The sequence below is a fragment of the Thamnophis sirtalis genome, unplaced genomic scaffold, assembly GCF_051295495.1.
Source record: "Thamnophis sirtalis isolate CommonGarterSnake01/CBP01778 unplaced genomic scaffold, rThaSir2_p1.2 scaffold_5, whole genome shotgun sequence".
Lineage (NCBI taxonomy): Eukaryota > Metazoa > Chordata > Lepidosauria > Squamata > Natricidae > Thamnophis > Thamnophis sirtalis.
Genome location: NW_028261385.1, coordinates 32,000,563 through 32,026,161, shown reverse-complemented (window position 1 = coordinate 32,026,161; position 25,599 = coordinate 32,000,563). Strand labels below are relative to the sequence as shown.

Here is a 25,599-nt window from a genome sequence, read left to right as displayed (position 1 = left end):
GTGTTGGTTGTCCCTGGGCTGTGGAACAAACCGAAACCCGCCAATCTGAATCCTAAATTTGCACCCAGGAGCGCTGGGGGAGGGGGTGGGTGTTCCGCGGGAAGATCGAGCCTCCACGGGCGCAGAGCCATTCATGGGCCCAGCGACACAAACTACTGGGTACTGGGGGGCGGGGGGGTGAATCGCTTGTGCCACTCGTGCCCAGCTGAGCGCTCTCGTGGTGGGTGAAATCTTAAAAGTGCCCGTTATGCTTCCTCCTGGAGCCTCACACACTTTCAGGTTGGAGGAAGGCTGGCGGGTTTTGGGGGGGGGGGTGTTGTGCGACCCAGCTCACTCGTTCACCCACTTTTCTACCGTGCCTAGGTTTGCTGCTCCTTTTTTCTTTGGAGAAAATAAGCCTTGAGTTTACTGTCTCGCCCTCCCACTCGGATCCCCTCCAAGCAACCCTTTCGCCTGTCTGTTCCTAGGTGTGAAGAGCCGTTTAAATGAAAGCGAAAGTGCCTTGGCACTTTTAGTCGGAACGCGTAGCTTTTATTTCAATTCGGGTTTCTGCATATCTGCAGACAGAGAGAGAGGGGGGGAGAGCGAGCGTTTCCCTCCTGGCTGCGACCGGTGCAGCGTGGCCATGAATATCCTCCGTACAGGAAAGTTTTGAGGAAAAGGGTGGGAGGGAGAAAACCAACCCCAAGAACCGTATCACTGCCAGTTCCAAAGTCAGCTAGTTTCTAGTTACCATCTGGAAATAATGTGGGACGGAGAAGGGAAAAACAGAATCTCTTTCACAAGCCGGGTTAATTCAGTGAACGGAAATGGGATAGGAGTAGAGGAGTATTTGTTGTTGCTTTTGTCACTTCTCATATGTCACTATGTGGCCCCCACTATCCTAGAATGAGACAAGGTGGGATTGTCAGCATAGTAGAGAAATTAAGTATCACCAAGATTTGCTGCGTGCACAAGTTTACAGACGCCTAAAATCAAAGGTGTGAATAAAACCAATGCACGTCTGGAAACCACTATAGTAAACGCGCAGTGTACAGAAACTGTAAAACCACTATATTACAGGTGTGATATAGCATGCAAGAACCACCAGCTGCCTGTATCTCCTTCCTTGGGACTACTGAAACTTGCTCTTTGATGGTGGAATTCTGTGTGTTCCTCCTCCTCGTTGTCATGTGGAGACTTGCTCAGATGGACTCTCATATGCATGTGTGGAGAATTTATAAGGTAAACATGCTATCACCCCTGGACTTTAAAAAGTGACTGGCCTTAACAGATTAAATTAGGCAATTAAAGTCTCTTGTGCCTTAGTTTGCCACAAAAATATTACCCCCAATGACTCATTAGTCTCCATGTTTGGAAGTGAATAGAATACCTCTATGGATAAGGAGTAGGTGCTTCTATGTCTTGCTTTCTTTCTAGCCTACAACTAAGTGTCCAGATGGGCTCAACCTCGGGCCACGAGGACAAATCTGGTCTTCAGCAACCCTTATCTGGATTTAAGCAATCTGGATTTAAGCAAACTTTTACCTACTGATGAATTGAGGACTAGATTCGTACAAAGGAAAGCAATCAAATGCTTTGCGTTCTTTTCCTGAAGGGGCGACGGGGTAAATCTTTTGTGTAACGCGGATAACACCGCAAGTTTATTGCAGACCGAAGGTACCGGAGCTGATCAACCTCACGCCGAGGCCCCTCGTTTGTTCTTCCTCCTCCCTGTTTTGACTACCCCCGTCCAGGGCAGTGCGCGGAAGCCGCCTGGTTTTAGCGGTCATTTAAGTTCCCCGAGCGCGGAAGATTTTTCCAGATACACCGGCTCATCCCGAGTCAAGTCGCCTTTCCCCCCATTTCTGCAGAGCAGTTTTGGAACAGCCCGTCTGACCGAAAGAACCAGCAGAGGTACGCGGCCTGGGGAGAGTCATGGGGAGGAAAGAGAGAGAGAAGAGCGCTATGGCGCGCGCAAAAGAAACAGACAGTCGGCGGGGTGTGTGTGTGGGGGGGTGAAGTTTACATTGTCCTAGCCCACTCCATTACCCCTTAATGGTACCTCTGCCTTCCCCTCCTCCTCCACGTAATGGCCCGACATGCGCAGCTGTGCCAGCGGCACAGTTGCAAAGTGACGTCAGCGTGCCCTCCCAGGCCAAAATAGTCCGCTTCTGCTGCAGCTCTAACTTGGCTAAAGGCCGGTAGTGAGCAGAGATCTCGAGCTACTTCAACAAAAACTTTCTCTCCAGCCTTTCCTGCTCCCTCTTCCCCTCCTTCCTTCCCTTTCTCCTTCTTTTGAATGGTATTCACATCATATTTCTACCTAGAAAGGGTGGCCAAGAAGCAAACCTTAACTCCCGATTAAGGCTTTACCCCCCCCCCCCGCTCTCCCCGTTTCCTTTTTCCCCTGTTCCTTTCTCTCCCCCTTCCTTCCTTCCTTTCTTTTTTTGGGGGGTTGTAAAAAGACAAAAAAATGCAGGGAGCTTAGACAGGCTGGATAAGCCTATGGCATCCCTCTTTTCTGCTTAGTCTGTCCGGTTTGCCTCAGTTTAGGAAAAGCTAGAGGATTTTATTCTGCTCTAGAATTTACCTCTGGCTGGCTTTTGCCAAGAGGGGGAAATCAGAGAGGAATACGGGACCCGTCCAGTCCAATTGCCATTGTCTGAAAGTCACTTTGTAGCAAAGACATTGAAGATGAGAACGGTAAGGAAAGCTTTGACGGGCTTTTTGCCTTATGATTTTCTTGTCTCCCGTATAGATACGGAATGGGGGGTGATTGGTAAATACACTGGCTAGGCGATCTGGATTTGCAATGGTTTCAGAGCGATCTCTGAGCGGTGAGGATTAACGGGGGCGGGGGGACGAGGGGCGCGAAGACTTTCTGCGGCAAAGCAGCTGGATTTAACAAGTGTGCTCCTAAAGGAGCGGAAACGCTTCACTGAGAACCCAGCAAAACATCTGGCCGCGAATGGGAAACTGGGTGTCTGCGAGACTTCGCTTCTAATCCAAACCCGTTACTTGGCAGGGGGCCGCCAGTGTCTATAGCAATGGGGAAGACAAGTGCGTGTTTTTGTGCGTGGACTCAAAGGGTGGCGTTGATGGGATCGCTCGAGCCGGTTTGCTCCACTGAATGGAGAGGGACCTCCAACTCTTGAGGGGCGAATGGGAGAGGTGGAAGTGCGGGGCTTTGATTTACTCGGTGATCCGGAGGGCTTTGCTGGACACGCAGCCCTTTACGGAGCTTCTGGAATCACGGCGGTGGGGCTGCTCAAAGGGATGTGTGTCTGTGTGTCTGTGTGAAAGGTAGCGGCCAAGGTGTGTGCCCGGAGAGTGAAGGTAGGGGGTGAAGGACGAATCTCTGCGTCCAGACTCCTTGTATTGGCTGGTTCCTTTCACTGCTGTGAACGCGGAGAGAGTTCAGTCCCAGACGCTTGTTTTCAGCTGGGCTGCTTCTGCAACTCCTATGGGCCTGGTGCCAAGTGTCTGGGCTACACGCGTTTTATCCAAATAGATTTAGCGCTGCTGTCTGGAAATGGGCTGCTGAATGTTAACTTTAGGATCAGCTCCATTAGAACAGTCCAGACTCTTCCCTCTGATTTGGGGGGGAGGCGGGGAGGCAAGGCTTTTGTTCTAGTTCTCTTGAAGGGGGAGATATGTTCTTTTGTACGATGTAGGATTATGTGTATGCGGGGGGGGCGGGGGCGGAGGACTTTAAAAAAAGTTTTGTCTGGAGTTCCAGCAGTAAAAATGACAGCTGATGCTTTTTGAGAGTGAAGAGGGGTGGGTGGGTGGAGGGAGGCGCGAAGTTATTCGAATCGGCTCAGTTTTGCCCTCTCCCCACCCCCATCCTCCACCACCCAGGTGGCAGTTGCTCTCCAGGGCTGCCTTGGGAGAGGAGGCGCCGCTTTCTGCTCGGATCTGCAGTCCCCCCGTCTGGTTTGAGAGTCCCTGTCGGATTCCGTGAAATTTGCCTCAGAGCGCACAGGCGGGCGGCAGCCTTTTCCTTTCGCTTTTTTCCTCTCCCAAAATTGCAGACAATTGAAAGCCGGAGCGAATAAATCCCCCCGTCCGCCTTTCGGTTTTTAGTTCCCGTCCTCTTCAGCGTAGAAATTCTCGGCTCCGGAACCCAAAAGAGGCAAGCTGTGGCTGCGGCCAAGCGGTTACCTGGGACCGCTTTGGAAGCGATTACCCCACATCGCCCCCCTTTCCCTCAACAGCCCGGGTATCGCCTTAGCAACCTCAGGCTCCCCCCGGCTGGCCGCCTCTCACAGCCCTCCCTGTCCAGCGTCTGCAGCTCTCCCGAGTCCCGCTCAGTGCCAGGAGACGCTGCGACTTGCCTGCGAGCCAGAGCAGGGTCGGAGCGGGGGGGTGGAATGGGCCGGCTTCGCCTCTCGCGTCCTCCCCGTAGGGAACCGGAGCGCCCGCCAAGGACTATAAGCGCCTCTAGCCAAGGGCGTCGCTGCCAGACACCAGCCGGGTACGCGCGAACCTGAAGGCCGCGCGGCGGAGCTCGAGGGAAGCTCTGGCCCGGGAGTAGCGGCGAGGGGGGCCCCGCGTCCAGCGCTAACTGGCTGGCGAGGCCGTGACCTTCCCTCTTGCTCTGGTCTTACGCGCAGCGCGGCATCCGGTCAGTTACTCTCCCTCTTCCTCCCCCTCCCCGCCCGGAACCAGAATTGGCGCGACTAAATGCCCGGCGGTAACCGCGGGCTGCAGGTGGTAACGGGGCGGAGGGGGGGAGAGAAGGCGGGCGTCGCGCGGGGTTAAAGAGGCTCATTGAGAAAAGGCGCCTGCCACAGTCGGCGCAAAGCCACTCTCTTCAGCTCACCCGCTGCCTTTGCAGACAGTCCCGGGGGCCAGCGGCGAGGATTGGTGCGCTGCGGGCGCGGAACGGTGGCCAAGGCTCCGCGGGGACGAAGAACGGAGGAGAGGAACCCGGGTGGCGGCGCTGCTGCTGCTTACTTGGTGGCTTAAAGAAGCCGGGAGTGGGTTGTTGGAAGTCCGGAAAAGCTTCTCCTGGGTTGCTCCTGCTCTGTAACTGGATACACGTATCCGAAGCCTATAAGAGACTGCCACTGCCCATGCACAGAATTGCCACAAATTGTTTTCCCTTTTCCTTCCACTCTCCAGTGCCTAGTTGAAAATTAATCATGGTGTCCTTGGAGCTTTTGTTGCTTGTTTACAGACTTTTCATTGCCCAGCTAAGGAACTTTATCAGTGTGCAAGTTAAGTGTGGGGTTAGTTCCCTGTGTTTATATAGTACTGTTTGCCCACTAGTTGACCCTGAGCTACATTTTTTTTTCTTTTGGTCGTTCTCAACATGACTTGTCCTTTGATGACCATTCAAAGTTCAAAGCATGGCCAGGGAAGGGTGCTTTATCATCTGTAAAGCACCTCCAGCCATCAGAAAATCTCTCTCTTTTCACAGACACATGATCTGGGTGTTTGGCAACCTGTTCACTCTTACAGCTAACTGGTTGCCAAGTGCCCTATCATCAGGTGACTGCCATTTGCAGTTTTCTCTGTTGGCCTCCTCAGAAAATCAGTGGGGAAGTTAGCAGAGAAGGTTGCAAGCTGCTGGTATCTGAAGAAGGATTTCCCCTTCCCTAAAAAAAACCTAAAAAACGAGGGGTAGGGAGACATCCTTCGTTGGAGTGCAGAAATGAAGCAGGGATCTTTGTGATGATCCCCACTTAGCTTCTCCAGCCCAGTGCAGGGTTTGCCTTCTAGAAGGGAGGGATACTTGTGCAATGAGCTGGATAAATAAAACAGGATCTTCCAGATTGGATCCGTGCTTTGTTTCTCCAGCCCAACACACAGAGAGAAGAGGAACTTTTCCAAAGGGCTGAAAAAATGCAGATCAGATCCAAAAGTTTTCTGCAGCCCCTTGAAAGAGTTTCTCTCCACGTGTGGTGGAGAAAAGAACTCTGAAGTGCTGCAGAAAGAAAGCTTAGATCCATGATGCTGAACCTATGATATGCGGAGCCCTTTCTGCAGGGACGCAAGCTGTCATCCAGCTCAGCTCCAATGTCCTTTCTGCCAACCAGCTGCGCATGTAGGAGTCATGCACGAATGCATGGGGGGGCATGCATGCATGGGGGCCAGGGGAGCATGGAGGTGCAGTGCTCACCCCCCCCGTGCCCCATTTTTGGTTTCAGGGGGCTTCAGGGAGGCCGGCTAGGCCCAAAACAGAGCATGAGGGGAGGGCACGTGTATGCACAGGAGGAGCACGGGGGAGGTCACACGCATGAGTGGGAGGAGGGGAATGCAGGGCAGGTTGTGCACACATGTATATGGGGCGGGGCCCATTGCATTGTGGGAGTAGACGTGTGCATGTGCTCGGGTGCACACCCGATTTTATCATGCGAGGACAAAAAAGTTAGCCATCACTGACTTAGATCCTGAACACCTTGTTTCTTTCTCCAGCCCAGTGCAATAGTTCCCTTCCAAGCATGAGGCTGACTGCCTCCTTTGTACTCTCTGCTTAATGCCCCATGCAGTTGCCTACCAATCACAACTGGGAGAACAAGGGTTGGCCCTTGCTCCCGGTTCAGGTAGGGACGCAATTGATGCACCGGGCCCAGGTCCGCCTGGTGCATCAATTGCGTCCCTACCTGAACGGGGAGGCCCTCAGAACAGTCACTCACGCCCTTGTGACCTCAAGACTGGACTACTGTAACACGCTCTACATGGGGCAGCCCTTGAAGAGCATTCGGAGACTTCAGCTTATCCAGAATGCAGCCGCGCGAGCGATTGTGGGTGCACCCCGGTACACCCACGTTACACCTATCCTCCGCGAGCTGCACTGGTTGCCTATCGGAGTCCGGATGCGCTTCAAGGTGCTAGTTGTTACTTTTAAAGCCCTACATGGTATCGGACCTGGGTACTTGAGAGACCGCCTCCTGCCAATTACCTCCCTGCGACCAATTAGATCCCACAGATTAGGCCTCCTCTGGGTTCCATCAGCTAGCCAATGTTGACTGTCGACCACCCGGGGGAGGGCCTTCTCTGTGGCTGCTCCAGCCCCCTGGAACTATCTCCCCGTGGAGATTTGGACCCTTACCACCCTTCAGGCTTTCCGCAAAGCGGTCAAGACCTGGCTGTTCCGGCAGGCCTGGGGCCGATGACTTCCCAACCCCACTCGAATTTTTGTGGCTGTTGTGGTGTTTTTTTAATCTGTTTTGTATTTTGCTTTGTCCTGTTTGTCTTCTTTGTATTACCCCTATTCCCTTATAGTTTGTTAGCCGCCCTGAGTCCCCCTGGGAATAGGGCGGCATACAAGTTTAATAAACTAGAACTAGAACTAGGTTGTGTTTGTGGAATGAAATCATGTTTCACTCAACAACCAAGATTTCAGTCCAGTTATGGTCATAAGTCAAGGATTACTTATACGGAAGGTAGAAACGGAGAGGTAGAAACTTAAAATAATTACCATGGTATCTTTGGAATAAGTAAAATGCTCTTTCCAAGCCTTTAGTAAGCTTTCCGAACCTTCATTCATCAGAGTTAAACACCTTTAGAAAAAGTGAGAAGGGAAAAATGGGAAAAGACCCTAACTCCTATAGCAATTCATCAGTGGCATATAGGTGGACCCATATGTGGTTGGATTTATCTCACTGGCTGTGGGACAAGATGTAAAAGAAAATATTGTGTACCAGTGACTGAAAATATGATACTACCCATTCCTGTGTCCTGCCATTTCCAAGTGGGTGTCATGGCTGGTAGGCTGCTTTGGCTCTGGCACCTCTCCGTTTCAAAAATAAGTTCTGAGCCAACCAGCTAAGGCTTCCCTGCAAAGGGCCCTACGGTCATTACCCCAACCTCTGCCATGGCAAGCTTTCTAAAATAACTGTTCACTGCAGAAGGAAACTGAGGTGAATGTCAATGTAACTGTATCACGCCCTCCCTACTAATATATTTATAGCATTTTAATTGTAGTATATTAAAGGAGAAAAAAGGAAGGTTTGTGCTAGTCAGGAAAAGGCTGCTAAACTAATCACCTGCACTTTTGGGGAATTCCCCTGTGCATTATTTATTGCCTCTTTTCTTCACTTAGTTTCTCCTATTCCAGAGAGGCTTTTTTCATTAGGCAGAACATTAATCCAGGTGCATGCAGCTCTTTTTTCTTTAAAGCATAACATCTAAACCAAAACCATAATGGACAGCTGAAATCATCATTCCATTGAATGCTCCACATGAGTCTCAAAGCATAAAATTTGTTTTCGGATTATGTTTCTTGCCTTGGTACTAAGTGTTGGCTCTCTGAAGTAGAAAGCAGCACTTGAGGGTCCTTTGATCAGCATGATGATAGTGCAAAGAACTTGAATGGGTAAGGATGGAGGTTGCTTTCATTTAACACCTCCTTTATATAGTTCCTCTGTTGTTTAGCTGGTACTATGTAAAAAGGATCATTAAAATATGTTTTTGCTTGTCAGTTTCACAGATGACAAATGGGACATACCTTGACGTACCCATATATGTATCAGGAATTTAATTGTCTTTGATAATATAATTAAGATGCTCCAACTCAAGCTTGGATATGAAAAATTTCAAATAAATATAGTGTGACAGAGAAGGGTTTATGGATTGGCTTCTTTTCTAAAGAGAACCAGACTGCAAACAATAAATAAACAATGCAATTGTCCCTTGTGGCATTAAAATGTGTGAGTAAAAACTGAGAAATCCCACTAAGCCCAAGCATCTGCAAATTTAAATGGGCAAAACTGTGGCATGCAAAATAACTTTAGATATACAGATACAGTGCATTCAGAAAGTATTAGGACCCCTTCGCTTTTGTCAATTTTGTTATGCTGCAGCCTGATTCTACAATTGTTCAAATTCATTTTTCCCTCAACATACACTCAATACCCCATAATAACAAAGTGAAACTAAGGCCCTTCTCCCCCAATTGCTCAATTTGACTGGGTGGCTAGCTCTTGGAAGATTCCTGGTTGTGCCATACTTTTTTCATTTGAGAATTATTGAGGCCACTGTGCTCTTAGGAACCTTCAGTGCAGCAGAAATTTTATTGTAGCCTTCCCCAGATATGTGCCTTGAATAATTCTCAGCAAGCTGGCTGGGAAATTCTGGGAGTTGAAGTCCTCCACGCTTAAAGTTGCCAAGGTTGAAGACCCCTGCTTGCAGACAGTTCCTTTGACTTCATGGCTTTTGCTCTGCTACAGTATGCATTATCAGCTGTGAGGCCTTCTATAGAGAGGTGTGTAGAGAGGCCTTTCCAAATCACGTCCAATCAATTTAATTAATTAATTAATCAATTAATTTACCACAGGTCACCTCTAATCAAGGTGTAGAAACTTATCAGCAATGATCCAGAGAAATGGAAGGCACCCGAGCTAAATTTCAAGTGTTGTTGCAAAGGTTCTGAATACTTACGCCAATATGATATTTCAGGTTTTTTCTTTTTAATAAATTTACAGACATTTCCAAAATTCTGTTTTCACTGAGTGTACTGAGTGTAGATTAATTAGAAAAAAATGAGTTTCAACAACTGTATAATCAGGCTGCAGCATAACAAAATTGACAAAAGTGGTGGGGATCTGAATACTTTCTGAATGCACTGTAAGTTATAGTGACACATGAGATATATTTGATACATATTTTGTGTCAAGTAATCATGGTCTTAACAGGGGTATCTTAATGCAAGGTCTGATGGGCACTTGCCTGTGGGCCCCACAAGCACAAGGGCCCCACACTAATCTGTATGTTAACCCTTCAATGCACCTTGTATCAAAATTACAGCAACATGTTTATTACATTTTACTGCATTTTTAAATTAATGCTAGCACACAAATATATGTTTAATTTTATCTACCATTTACATTTTTATTCCTGTGAGTAGTTCACACTGGGGCCCCAGTATCCTGCTTTGCCCGGGCCCATAATGTTGTTAAGACGACTCTTGTCCTAACCCAGAGAAAGTTAGTCACAATTCTCACTCTGTTTTGGAATTAATGCAGATTTTAATTTAGGAAATAATTTAGACATATCAAGTCGAATGAAAATAAGTGCTGCCAGTGTAACTCTAGGGGAGAAATATCTGAAATGCACACTACATTAGAACGAATTCAAAGATAGCTTGAATGGCTTTGCAGGGTTTTTTTTATATAGGATTTGTCTATTTAGAATTGCTTTCAGGCAAAAATATCATTTGTAACTTCTACTTGTTCAAGAGCAATTCATAATGTCAGTTGACCACTGATGATTGTGACTTCTGAACCAGAGGTGGTATTCAGCAGATTCTGACCAGTTCTGGAGAACTTGTAGCGGAAACTTTGAGTAGTTCGGAGAACTAGTAAATACCACCTCTGACTGGCCCCACCCCCATCTATTCTCTGCTTCCTAGGTCGCAGCTGATCGGGAGGAAATGGGGATTTTGCAGTATCCTTCCCCTGCCATGCCCACCTAGCCACGCCCACCAAGCCATGCCACTCCCACCAAGCCACACCCACAGAATCGGTAGTAAAATATTTTTAATCCCATCACCATTCTGAAATGTAGTTAAATCCAAGTACTTTCATTTTAATCAGATGCCATGCTGCATATTTACACTTGATTTTATTCCAAAGCATGGATGTAGATCTAGAACACAAATTATATAATGGTAAATCAAAACCTAATCTTTGCAGGATAATGTATACAATTATATAATGTATTAATTATGATTGTACTGTTTGAGCTGTCCTAGGTAAAATGTTGAAGAAAGGAATCTAATTTGAGGGAATGATATAGGGATCACAAATATTTTGTATAAAAAGAGAAAATATATATCCTTCTATGTTAAGAGTGTCTGCTACACTCCAGAAATTTAGCCCGTGTGCAAAATGTATATATAATCACCTGAAGAAATCACATACTTTTAGGTCAGTAATACAGGTATAATTCAGTCAGTTGGCAAAATTTGGTACAGTGGTTAAAGTGCTGTGAATTGTAGTGTCAGTTTAGACATAAGAAATGGCTGGGTGATTTTGGGCCATTCACACACACTCACCATGGTGGTTGTTGTGGAGAAAATGGGAAAAGGAGTGTCATGTATGCTTGCTGCCTTGAATCATATATGAAAACAAGGCAGGATAAAATGAACACATCTTTATTTATATGCTGCTGCAATAGGTAAGGAGTAACAATTCCTACTAGAGATGATTTTTGCTGACCTGCACTACACTGTCAGTAGACAATGAAAGTGCCTGAAAAGCAGAGGAATGTGTTTTGGAAGTTAAAACGAAGGACAAATAATGATTGGACTTCCTTTGACTTCCATGATTTTACCATAGAGTGAGTGTAGAGTGAGTGTAGCTATACTCACTCTTCTTTGGATCTATTGTTTGTTATGTGACCATAGGGCAGGACTGTCTTTCAAGCTGTAATGATGCAGCATCATAATGTAGAAGCAATGCTGAGAATGTTAGTCATGTAAGATGGGGGGAATGGGAGTTACATTGAAATTGGAGTTCACCTCCCCTATTGCTACCATAAATGTCTTGAATACTGTTTAGTACTACTACTATTACTCTGGAGTTCTTAAGTTATCACATTTCTGGGGTTCTGATTCATTGTCCAAGATGAAGAATTAAAGAGGCCCATAATAGTAAAGGACAAACTACAGAAATATAAGCTCAGCTGAATCACATAGAGTTGTAAACTCCCCAAAGACCGAAAAGTCTTTTAAGGTAATAAATGTTGGCCAAGTTGTTGAAACCTCTGTCCTGGGGATCAGTGGCAATTTGCATTTGCGCACACACTTCAGATGTCTGGCAGAATTGGCACTTATCCAGAGTCTATTTTAGTCGGTAGGCTCCTATATGATCAAGAACTTCCAGAAGTCTCTTTATGCTCTACCAGAGGTTTTTTATTTTATTTTTTATTTTAGTAAGGGTTAAATTCAAGAAATTCTGAAAAATTCCAGAATATTAATGTCATCTACTTCCTTCTCAAACAACCTTTTTATGTGTTGGAAATGCATTGGCCCTTCTCTTTCTATTTTTCTAGTTTGGATGAGTACGGAAATTGAGGAAATGGCTAGATTTACATCTAAAGCTGGAATGTCAATATACAGTTTGAACTTAAGACTTATGAGGGCTGCTGAGTACAAATTAGCCATAAGTAATTTTGACTGGTCGTAATAGGTTGAGCCAACTAATTTTTCACCTTATGGGTCATTGTGACATTTGTTGGGGGGGGGGAGGAAAACTAGATAATGATTCATATTAATGTCCACAAGCAAACCACTATCTTTGGTGGATCCCCAAGCAGATTTATAGAAAATTTCAGCCATTCAGTGAATCACATAGACTCTTCTGCTTGCTTCTACATGAACATGTCAAATGTTTAATCCCTTTACTGTCAACAGACAATGGAAAGTATGAGCTGAAAGATATGGACTTCAAACACTGGAAGTCATGATCAGTTGACTATGGCATGAAAAGGGTGGCATATTGACTAATCTGTGAACAGCAACTTCCTCATTCTTAATTCTTGCTGCCCTCCAGAGCCAAGTCCTTGTGTTTGATGGTTGCCTCTAGATCTCGGGCTTCACAGATCCTATCAACTTTCTCCACAATAACTACCGACATTTTTGTATGTTTGTATCTATTTATTTTTTAGATAACAGCAGCTTCACGCATCAAAAAAGACTCCTCCCTGTAGTCCAGTTCTACCAGTATCCCTTGTCTCTTCTTGTTTCCTTCAGCAGAGACCCCATACTTTGTAGAAAGATGGTCTATAATTATGGATGGCACCATATTTTATTTTCCCAGACTCTTTTGTCTCCCCTCCTAGGTTCTTCTTTTTCTTCAAAATGCAGATCCACTGCCTCTTCTTCAACAAAGCACATGTATGCCATAGATTGTGTGCTGGATTTCTTTCAACTGTTTCCATAAGCTGCTGACTTCCAAGTGGGTGAGCCCTCATCCAATGGCTCCTGCAACAAGGCCTTGTCCATGTCCCCATATTGCAATCATGCAATCCATCCCCTAATGATTCTCAGACAGGAATCTCAAAAAAGAATCTCAGGACTCCTTTACATTCTTAAAAACAAATGAGGACCTCAAAGAGTTTTTGTGGGTTATATGTTCCAGTATGTGCTGTATTAGAAATTAAAATTGTGAAATGTTACAATTTATTATGTTTCACTTTGTGGATTACACTTTGAAAAATGCTGCTTTAGGAGACATTTGCAGTGCAATTTCCCATTCTCTTTTCTCTTTGAAATGAATGCACCTTTGGTACTCTGGGACCACTATGTGACTCTGTAAACCGCTTAGAGAGGGCTGAAAGTCCTATGAAGCGGTATATAAGTCTAACTGCTATTGCTATTAATAGTTAAGTAGTAAACGTCACTTAGCCTTTTAGTATGCTGCTGGCAGTAGTGGCTGTTAGGTGAGCTCCCCGTTGGGAGAGCGAGTACGTTCAGAGAAGCATTGTGAGAATTGTATTGGATAACACACAAACAGCATACAGAGACACTGCAGTTTAAATAGGCTTTTACTTTCATGGAAATAGAGGTATCAGAGTCCATCAAACAGTCCAAGTCATACACGGATAAGACAGTTAGTTATCAATGTCTTTCAGTTAAGGGATAATCCAAATAACATAGTCCAGTATCATATAATCAGTCTGGTACTCTAAGTTTGCTAGCAGTTGCAAAATTTGCAATAGCTCACTGCACTTTCTAACAGCCAACTTCCAAAACACTCATATCAGCTCAGCCCAGCACCTAACAGACAGAGAGCTAACAGTCATTCTGGCTCTCTCTAATGGCCGATTGAGGAAAACAGCAACCAATCACATTTTACAGTATGATTGAAAGAAAAAAGTATAGCATTGTTACATGATTTATATATTGCCAACCCAACCGTTCGATTACATTCCTAATAGTGTCTTCCAGATCATTGCACAGAAGTAGACTGTGGTAGTGCTGGAGAGAGGCTGTTGGCATCTTTCTTGCTGGTGTGGTGGGGTAGTAGTAGGTTTCTATAGTGCCCATGGAACAAAAGCCTATCTGTGGCATTTGTTCTATTGCCAGGCAAATATTTTTCAATTAGATTTGTATTTTAGGTTTGTATCTTCTTATTCTTCAAGAGAGTGGCCATGGGTTTGGTATAAACCTGTGTGTTTTGTTATTTATTGTGACCTTCCTAGATTTTGAAAAAAAAGATTTCCAGTTTCCCTGTTGGTAGAAGTGATGACAGTCCTCTTTAAAAAAAAAACACGTTGTTATCTAGATCATTATGACATCTTTGTGAGGTTGGGTTTGTCCCCTCCAGCTCTTCACAGGTGAGGAGTTTGATAATATAGGAAGTGTATGAACTATCCCACGTTTTTCTCTGATCTATTTATATTGTGAATAAGAGTCAGTCTTGTGTTTGACATTGACTTGGAGAAATATGTATCTAAAATTGAGGATGGGGACTCTAGTCTGCTGCTTTCTTTCTGTTTGAAACACTGGCAAGGGCAGTACTATGAGTACACCAGAAGTGGGTTCCTACCGTTGGACCGGTTCAGCCAAGTAGGTAGTAACTTGGCTTGCCACACCCCTGAACTGGTTCTATCGGTGGCAGTGCCATCTTGATTTTCAGTTCTGCACATGCACAGAACAATATTCATTGCAAAAGTTTAATTTTTTCCTTTTCTTTTCTAACTGTGCACATGCACAGACCTTTTTAGGTGCAAATGTGCACAAGCGAAGCGAGCATGTGTGTGCAAATTTTTGTGTGCGCCGAACCAGCAGTAATGCCAGCAGGAACCCACCCCTGAAGTATACACAATTTTTTTCATAGAGTTTATACTCCACCCACGCCTTGCTATGACTTCTGTATCCCCCCTGAAAGTTCTGTGATATCTTATTTCCTCCACTGGAAACCTTTCTGATTGTTCCACATCCATGGGGAGGAGGCACTGATTAACAGCTGCTGACTAGGATGCTATTCTCTGGTGCAAAGTCATGATTGATAGACTGAGCACATGGTTGCCCAATACTCTCCTCAGAAATGATTCTGATTGGTGAGTGGCCAGTGGGAACATTAGGCAACCCAAAAGAGGGACAACGTTAAACAAACCAAGCCTTTTTGTTTGTTTGTTTTAATACTAGAAATTTGAGGCTTCTTTTCAAGTCAATTTACATAGAACTGCCTGCTATTGTATTTTATCACTTGTGGGGGGAAACTGAAGAAAGGCTATTTTGCAAAATTGGTTTAAGCTTCTTGTTTCTCACAATTCTTCTTGTCCAGCAGTAAGGCAAAAAAGAAATCAACAGAGTGGGGAATCTGATAAAGATCTCACACAAACTTACAGTAAGTCAGCATACATCTGCCACCAAAAAAATCGTGAGAAATAAAATAATAAGGCTTATTATGGGTGGTGATGGTGGCTTAAACATAAAATAAAAGGCTGTGTAATCTACCAGAGTGGACCATTCAGAGCATTCATATTTCTAATATGAACCTCCAGAGAGCAGGTACAGGCATGTCAGAGCTGTGATGCTGTGCACACGTGTGTTCTGTGCAGACATGTTTGTGACAAGCATGCTCAGGGCATGTTCAAACTTGTTCTAGGGTTGCTATTCTGAGCATGTGCTTTCAACAGCAATGTCTGCAGGCAGATAAAAACTTCCAACAGTTTAAAACCTGACCAGCATTTGAGAATAATATGGCGGAATCCAATGAAGAATATAACAAAGGATGCTAAAGCAGAATCTGAGGATAATTTGTTTGATACAGATTTGATTCCTGAACCACAAAAGTGGGGCCTCAGATTTAGCAAAAGAGCTAAGTTATATAATATTAATGAGAGCAAACATAATATGATGACCGTGCCCTGTTTTGTCTGTTCTGTCAGACATCAAATGGTGAATGCAATCCACTTATCAAACTTAGTATTTTCAGTAATAATAATCTATGATATTTCCTCTTTTAAAAATGTTCCTCTTAATACTGAATTATGAATATTCTTAAGGCATATATTGTAAAAGAAATACTGCATCATTGCTTAATGGGATGTCCACAACATGAAGACCAAATGGATGGAATTGATAAAAAACATATTATTAAAAAGTGTCTTCAAATTTCTATGCCTCAAATTGTATATTCATTAATGTTTCAGACAAAATGAATAAATTATATTTCAAATGAGACTTGCTTAAGTTGAGACATTCGTACAGTGTACCAAGAAGGAGAAACCCCCCCTTTCATTAATGACAAGGATTTGTGATGAGACTCCTACGTATGTCTCTCAAGAAAATGATATGTAATTAATGTCAAAGAAATTAATTACAAGAAAATAATCATACCCCAATGAATTTCAAATAAAACATATTTACAAAGCATGTTTAAAAACAGTTATTTCTTTTTTCCTAAAACGTATTTACAATATGATGGATGAAGAAGGTCTGACTGATTTTGCAAATAACAAAATACATGTTAGGAATTCAATGCCTTTGGTGCAGCAAATTTTACATCAAGAATAGGGCCTGAGACTTCATCTAATGGAAACAGACAAGAATGTTGAAGGCCTCTTATTCAGATGATCTGCAACATTTTCCAGTAAACAAGGGTGCTTCAGAATGGGTGCTACTAATGTAAGTAATTTTGTAGCTAATTTTTAAAATGTAGTATTTCTTAAATGCATAAATGGTATATTTATAACGTTTGTGGTTTTTATTAGCAGGAGGTATCAGAATAACAATATGTGAAAGCTTGTGAAGGTATTCTTTTTCCTTACACACATAAATTTTAGAAGCTTCACTATTTCTATAGCAATACTGATGCTTGTCTGTTTCCACTTTTCCTTCACAATGTGCAGAAGATGAAATGATTGCCAATTTTTCACTGTCCTAAGATTCATAATGGTATCAATATATACCATTGGGAAGGGAACACAGGCCTTCCCCATCATGAAGGACAGAGGACAATGAATTAGAAGGTGTAGTATTTAATTCACATGCATGTAGAAAACTAAGAAATGTTGTTAGGAATGTTGATGAGAAGTAGTTGGAATACCTACTTATTTATCCAATAATCAGCATACCCTCTTTACTGTAGCAGTTGCTACAAATGACTGTTTCCTTGTCCCCCCCCCCTCAGAATGGTGAAGTGATAAGTTGTTTGCTAAATGTCCAATGCCAACTATTTCACAAAGGGCTTGTCAGATTGTGGGACCAAGGGCCTCCACATCATGTGGAATGCAGGATAAGGAATTAGAAGGTAGAATGTGTAATGTAGGTTTTTAGAAAACAAAGTCACTAGGAATATTGATGTGAGCTAACTTTCAAATAATAAAAATGTAAAGAAAATCTTCTTCACCCATCAGTCAATAAGTTCTATGTACTGTAATAATTCTATGTCCTTAAGTACTATCTGTTTGTGTTCCTTCAGAATGGTGAAGTGATTAGATTTTGCTGAATTTCCAATACTGACAGTTTCACAAGTGGATCAACAAATTATGGAGCCAAGGCCATCCACATCAAAAACCCTCTACCTCAAATAAAATACAAGGGGAATTAACATGCATCTCAGACAAAAGCAGGAGACCAGTGCTTTACCCTGATTTCTGAAAGACATAACAGTATAAAGAACAGTATATTCATGATTATGAAAAGAGGGAAAGTGTATGCTTACAATATGAGCATATTGAAGTCCCGCTAAAAGGCAGATTACTAAACTCTTTTTCAACTGGGATTTAATTTCGGGCAGAGCACCAATTGACTACATCTGTGGTGACAGATCCTGAAGAATTATTCAAATTTTTTGTGTGTCCTATAATGAAGTTTCATCATGTGAATTTGTGGATATAGAATCAGCATTGTCACATGGAAAACATCCAAACAGCCTACCAAATCCACATGTATCACCATATTCATTTCCAGTTTTATAATGCTTATGTACATTTGGAATTATACAGATAGTTTGATGGGTTGGGGGACAGGTGTCTGTACTGTGGTCCTGATTCGGTTATTTTTATATGTAGCGAGGGAAGATGAGGTTGGCTGATGAATGAGATTCCACCAAACACCATGATCATTGAGCTTGTGGTAGTTGGTCCCAAAATGTATGAGTAGGCTTTGTCAAATGGGAAGACAGTTTTAAAAGTGAAAAGACTTACACTAAAAAGTGCCAATTGTGATAAGGTTTAACTTTGAGAGCTTGAAAAATTTGGTTGATGATTATTGTCTATCTGGTGAGGAAGAGAAGAAAGAGATCAAAGTAGTATCAGGTGCTCAGAAAAACTCTAATAGTGGTCTATAATAAAAGGGTTCTCAAATTTTCTGACTCAGCTCCCCAAACACGACAAACACTCTGAAGTTAACTCAAAGATTCCTTTATTAGGACCATCAGTTTATTACAAAGTTAGGTGATGGAAAAGCCTCACTCAGAAAGAAGAAGCAGATCATTCATCAGTCAAGAGGCTTTATTGAGCCATTATTAGGAGCTGCTATACCACTGGTGAGTAATCTATTGGTCAGGTAAACAAGAAAATGTATTTGGTGTCACATCAGGAACAGCTACAAGGCAGAGTCTTTAGAGACTTCCAGCACTAGCCATTTGGATAATGACATGCGATCCATTCTTCAGAGATCTGATTTGAGTGAGGACATCAAGATTTAAGTTCCGCAGTTTCGTACAGCAGAGGTTTCTAAGGTTGATCAGACAAAATGAGTCGGAAAAGGATACTCTGAATCTCATTTGCCCACCAGAGCACTCTTGATCACCCCAGGACTACGAGAACTATTATCACAACAGCTGACACAGGATCCAATAATGCAGGAGATCCTAGTTGGACCAATAGGAAAAATGCTGAACTTTTGTTGAACAAAATGAAACAGCATTGGGACATTATGGCTTGAGATTGCCATGGTACATTCTTCTACAAGAGGTCCCATTTCTGATACTAATATTTTAAGAGTTTTACAACACCAAGCACGTACTGTGAAAAAACCCCTAAAGGTTGGAATGAATTTATGAGTGCCGTGGCTGAGATGAAGGTTCTAACAGTATTGATGAGTTTTGTATTGCTGTTAAAAGTATTGCTGTATTTTTAAAGAAAAAATAGAAAAGCTGAAAGTCTGTGGCTCTTAAGGATGCAAGTGACATTATTCCTGTTTCTCTTATGACTGCACCTATTGAGGCCCCATTGTCAAATCCTACAAGTGTACTAAAGTTTAGTGACCAGTTCAAATTATATGAATAAAAATACTGTGAAACAAGCAATGAGCTTAACTTTTCGTCTTTATTTTATGATAAGCCATATAAGTTTGCATGTGTTGATAATTGTTACATGCTCCAAGTCTCCTTCCCAGCTTGATATTTTTTACAAAATGTTTAAACTTTTGATCATTTGTAACATTGTTCTCAGAGTACATATTTAAAACATTTTGATAAGGTAAGCCTTTAAATGTTCTGTAGAAAAACTCAGCGCTGTCTGCTGGTTGTCTCTTGGGGATATTGCACTTGAAGTGAAGGAAAGCTCTAAAAACTTCACAATGGAGCTGGGAAAGTTGGCATTATCTGGTATTCTACAATCAGTATATAATAAATTCCCTTTAGAATATTTTCATATTTATTCTGCCAAAACACCACTTTTCTCTTTAGCACATGCTTTTTATTGGGAATTCAGAGTTTAGAGAGCCTAAATTTAACATTGGAAAAATATTCCTCAGCATTGTCATCATTATCATCAATAGATAAAGTGCAAATACACACTCCTTCCTACCATATGCGCATATCCTTTAGAAATACAATTGTTAATGCAAAATATAAAATTAATCTGTTACTGTGCTATCACCACCAGCCTGTTTTACTGCTTACTATATAAAAACCATTTACTTACCTCAGCCTATTCCTTGGATGGATGATAAGGAAGAACTGCTCATCATTTCACAGGATGTCTGGTAAGTATTACCGAGTATGTCCTCTGCTTTGAAATACTCCACGTCTTGAATATTATAATACGTTAGGTGGCAATCAAAATCAGTCTCAGGTATCCTATTTCTTTGCCAGAAACTCAACAACAGGTTTTAGTACAATCTGTCAAAAGGTCTTAACTGGCTCCTCAAGGTTTAATGGATAGCATTGGAATCTGAGGCTGCCATATTGTCAAATGCTGGCAAAGATTTAAATTGCTGAAATTCACAACTGTCTGCAGATGCTATTGTTAACAGCAAATTCTCAGAATGATAACCGTAGGACAAATTCAAACATACCCTGATCACACATGTCTGCACAGCATGCACACATGTACAGCATCACTGCTCTGACATGTTAGTACCTGGCCTCTGGAAGCTCATGCCAGAAACAGGAATGCTCTGAATGGCCCACCCTTGTAGATGTTAAGTTTTACTCATATGTTCTTTGGCTGTAGATATATTTGCTGACTTAGTATGAGTTTGTGTGAGATCCTCATCAGATTCCACACACTTAATTTCTTTCCTTCCTTTACTATGGCTCAGAACAATTTTTATAAAAGGCATGCTTAAATATATTTTGCAAAATAGGCTCTCTCTTTTTTTTTTTTACAAATTATAAAATACAGCTGCAGGTTATAGAAGGGGACAAGCCCAAAATTCCTAGCATTAAAATAATAAAAAAGCCATTGGCTCACTTAACTTATTTTATTAATGATTTTATCTTATTACCTGCTAGTTTGTGTCTAAGCACTGTTCTCTTTTGCATTATGTGATGTTCCTGCTGGCGGGTGACCAATCAGAGTAATTTCTGGGGGTTGTACTAGTCTACCATGTGCTCTATCTGTCAATCAGGATTTTTCAGAAGTGCTTCTGAGGGTGGGACAAGGATAGCATGTGCTCAGTCTTTCAATCAAGACTTAGCACTAATCAGAGACACTTCCAGAGCTGGGACAATAGCATCATATTCAGCAGCTCTCAGTGAAGTGCCCCCCCCTCCCCGTGGATATGAACCAATCAGAAGCATTTCTCAGGAGGGAATAAGACATCACAGCACTTCAGGGGGACACACACTTGCAGAAATGACAAAATACACTTCATTAAAGAATGTACATACACCTACTACTTGGAACTCCTGAGGGGGCTGACATTGAAATGTTGGTATTCTGTGGGATCTGGGAGATATCTATTGCTCTGCTCTCAGAATGGGTTGTTTGAGATTGTATTTGGTGGGAAGGAATTGGTGCAACTACTATTGAGTGTTTGCCTATGGAAGAGTGTTTCTGTGGTTATTTTTTGATTTACTTTTGGAATAGTATAGAGTAGGGTAACTATGAAGGGTAGGGTATGGTGAGGTAACTAAGTGCCCCTTATTTTTTAGATGAATCACTGATTGACAAATGATGGTTGTAGCTATCACAAGATGGAATGATGCTCTTAGGCAAGGCTCACATTCACTGGCACCAGTTTCAGAGATATATTGGAAAATCTGGGTAGTGGGAGCCATACCTGTACATATCTATTAGATTGTGTTTGTTTCTTAACCTTTAGGAGTATGTAGGGATGATTGAGATTTTTCAAGGACTGGGGCCAACTTGTTTTCACTGCTGCTTGTAAGTACTTTTAAAAAAGTGTAGCCAAAAGCAATCTTTGTGATAGAGTCGGTGGAGAATATAGCTTTATTTCCCTGATTCTAGTGAGCATTAGGAACACATCTTCTGTACCACTTGTAGTTCAAAATGACAAATGAGACATTTTTTGCCACTTTTTCTATCCTGATCTTTTTCTTGAAACACTAAGCATGCAAAGAAGGCTAATGTTTTAGGAGTTTAGATGTTTTCATGACACTCATGACTGGGTGGAATTAATGTAATGTTTTGCATGATGGAATTTGCTTGTGATTAAATCCATTCTTCTGGAGGTTAATTGGTAAGGTTATCCCTTTTTTGATGTTCCTACATGTTTACCTCCCACTCACCTAATTAAACATATAATTGGACTAGGATCTTTAGGTTAATATAGAGATATAACCTCTAAAGTACTGGTCACATCAGCTGGAGGCTTCAAGTGTTAAACCATATATGATGAATTTAGTGCACCAGGATCCTACTGGGGGGGAGCAAATTATTTCAACACAAGAATTATTTAATAGGAAAGAAAAAAAAGAAAATATTCAAATGAACAAACTTTTTAAATCTTTAAATAAACTAGTGGCTAATAAGGTAAAGTCTCCTTTGAGCTGAGATTGACTGCTGGTGATTTCAAGGACTCATCCATGTACTTTCCATGGCAACAATATGTAAGTGGTTGCCATTGTCTTTTTCTGAAACATATACATATAATGTACTTGGCAACATAATTGAGGAAAACAGCAATACATCATTTTCTTCATTGCATGTTACAGGATGATTGTAGAGATATGTAAAATATTATCAACTTGCTTAAGTTTTGTGCAGCATATGTTTCATTACAATTGATCCATTACTAGGTCTATTCTGTGGAAGTGATGGAAATGAAGAATCAGTTTCTGAATAAGAAGAAGAAAGCCAAAGGATACCTGATCAAGAAATATCACCTATTGACAAGGAAGTTTCAGAAAGCACCAAAAATAATAAAGCAACAAATAATATTTATAGCCAAGAAAACCAGCAGATATAAAGCTCGAATTGTACACTCTAGGCAGAATCTCTGTCAGTCAAGTTAGAAATATTTCTATGAATCCACCAATGGAGTGACAGCAGTGAATCAGTCAACATCTGACAGTGGAGAAACAATGCACCCACTCATTGCCAAGCAGTTTAACATCCTATTGCAAGGATATAAAATTGAAGATTTATTAACATCTGGTAAAGCCTATCTAATAATGAAAGATCCAACAAAAGAAACAGTACCAGGCAACTAAGGCCAATTACATGCTTACCAACAACTTTCAAATCGCTAAGTAGTATGGTAGCTGATGTAGTCCAACAGCATCTACTGGTAGTTGAAAACCAGCTCTTTCCACCTAAGCAGAAAGGAAACCTCCCAAACGGCAAAAGGACAAAAGATCAGCTCCCCATTGATATGATAATTTTAGAAAACTCTTAAGGAAAGGAAGATCAACTTGAACATAGCTTGAATTGATTAAAAGAGGGCATTCAATTCCCTGCCTCATAATTGGGTAATCCAATTCAAAATAACAGGAGTCAATAGGAACATCAGAAACTTTGTGCAGAGGTCAATGGAAGAATGTTAGACAGTTGTTGGTCAATTATGATAGACCAAGAAAGGTTAACACCAAAAGAGAAATCTTTCAAGGAGTCTTACTATAACCACTACTGTTTGTCAGTGCATTGATTTGTCTATTAACAATACTGAACAAGTCAGGCCGTGCCTATCAAACCTAAAGAACATCTGACAGGCTATCCCATCTCCTTTACAGGGCTGATTTGATACTATATGAAAAAGTGTTATCAAAAATTAAATTGAATGTACAACTAAGATATTGCCATAGAGTTTGGACTGGACCAATGGCCACCCTCACCATAAACAGAAAAAAACTGTGTAAACTGAAGGAATCAGGATGCCCTATGAAAAAAAAATATCAGTGGATGAAGACAATCACTACAATTAGCATTGTTCAAACAGACAACATCAAGCACACTGAAATCAAGAAGAAGGTTAGCAATGAATACATCAGCAGAGTGTCCCAAAGGTGCTTTTTGAAGAGGCAACTGGACTTTCTGATTTTTCTTTGAAGACATTTCGCTTCTCATCCAAGAAGCTTCTTCAGCTTTGACAGGATGGAGGGGAATTGAAGAATTTATATTCCTTGCAGACAACTGGTCATTTTCATTCTTTTAGTGGGTTGTTAAGGTCACCTGGAGGTTTATCTGTGTCATCAGGGTCACCTGAGTAGTGCAAATGGGTGTGGAGCCTTCTTGGAAGTGTTGAAAAGAATATTGTAGATTGTAGATAGGTGATGTCATATCCCTCCCCCTCTGTTGAATGAGGGCTGTTTAATTTTGACATAGATGGCCTCTAACCCCTCTTTCAAACCAGCAAGCCTCTCCATCCAAAATGTGCACTTTGCTGTCTTTAAAAGAGTGGCCTGTGTCTTTTAAATGCAGATGAACTGCTGAAGCGGTTGTTTTGTTTCCAAAAGGAAAAAAGGGCATTGGAAGAATATCTGAAGGACAGTGAAGAAGCTATGGTATATTATGAAACCTTGCTGAATGAGAGATGAAAGTGGTCTACAAAAAAGACCAAATTAAGAACAGAAAGGAGACACAGCAAAGCAAAGCATTACAAGACCAGTATATATATATATAACAGCAGGGAAGTTGAAGAAAGAGACAGAGGGGCTAATTCGGCCTGCATAATACAAATCTCTAGAAGAAATCCAGAATTGAGGAAGACAGGAACAGGTAGCAATTGCTATCTTTGCAAAGAAGGTAAAGAAACAATGGATCACTTAGTTACTGTAAGAAGATTGCACATAGCAAGTGCAATGATCAGCTGGCCTTCATGCGTGCGGCAGTGCTGAAAACTGAAAGAGCTGGTCTTGCATTTTCCTGCATGAACTTGCGCACCGACCAGCTTATCATGCGTATGCACACCAGAAACCAGGAAGACTAGCTGGCGCACTGGAAATTGGAAGTTCATTTTTGGGTGCATTTGCACGCATCTTAGGCAGCTTCTCTTCCAGGTTGCGGCCCAGACAAGCATGCACGCTCCTTTTTGGCACTTGGTACTGAAAGATTCACCATCACTGATATACGGTATAATAAGAAGGAAATAGAATAACTATAACTGTAGACTATATATATATAGTCTCAAATATATATATTTGATTTTTAGCTTGGCTGATAACGGATAAGAGCCTGTAGCCTAATGGCTAAGATGTCTGTCCAGTATGTAATATAGCCCAGGTTCAAATCCCAGTAAGGGTATGGCTAGCTGATGAGAGCTAAATAGCTTGAAATAGATCTATACTAATCTCCCTTTATTTATTTATCAGCACAAATACAACAATATATATATAAATATAAATTTATATATTTCCAATGAGTGGGCGTGATCCCAGCCTCTTCAAAAGAGACAGTAATTCTTGAAAAAATGACTGAGCTCCATATACCCGAATTATTATAGGTCAGTTTTAATTTTTCCTTCCTGGGCAAAATATTCAAAAGGTTGTGGCTTATCAGACCCAGTGATGAATAAAATGAAATGGATTTTCTGGTCCATTTCAATTCAAATTTAGATCTGATTTTGGCATTGAATGTAAAGTGATTTGTCTGCTAATTCTCTTTGACTTTTCATCAGTTTTCAGGACCACTGTAACCTCATGTTACGATCAAATGGTAGAGTTTGGTGGTAGTTCTACTCACACTTGCCTGACTATTTTCAGAGAGAGAGGTTGAAAGATTTCTGCACAAAGTAGAAGCATATATGGAAAGAATTTGGACAGGGTTCTTCTTTATCCCTGGGATATGTTTGAAACAGATAAGTGATTTGGAGATGAAATGTGCAGTAACATACTACTCAACATTGTCCTATTTTTTCACCAGGTTGAGACAGTGAAGGTAATTATTGCTTTGGATGATAAATATATAAGATATGAAGCTCAGTTCAAAGAATATAAGTGGGTGGTTTATCAAGGAACTGGTGATCATCCTATTCTAGAAAGGAGAGTACTTTTAGATTCATCTTTGCCATTAAAGGGTTAA

At 42.0% G+C, this 25,599-nt stretch overlaps 1 protein-coding gene across 1 annotated transcript in view; it reads left to right on the top strand.

The window, feature by feature from the left end:
- Nucleotides 1–2,190: 2,190 nt before the first annotated feature.
- The window catches only part of ADAMTS6 (ADAM metallopeptidase with thrombospondin type 1 motif 6), a 127,180-nt gene continuing 103,771 nt past the window's right edge, over nt 2,191–25,599 (top strand). Inside the window, exon 1 of the mRNA XM_014060953.2 lies at nt 2,191–2,685. The gene's annotated coding sequence lies outside the window, so the exon portion shown is untranslated. The remainder of the gene's footprint in view (nt 2,686–25,599) is intronic.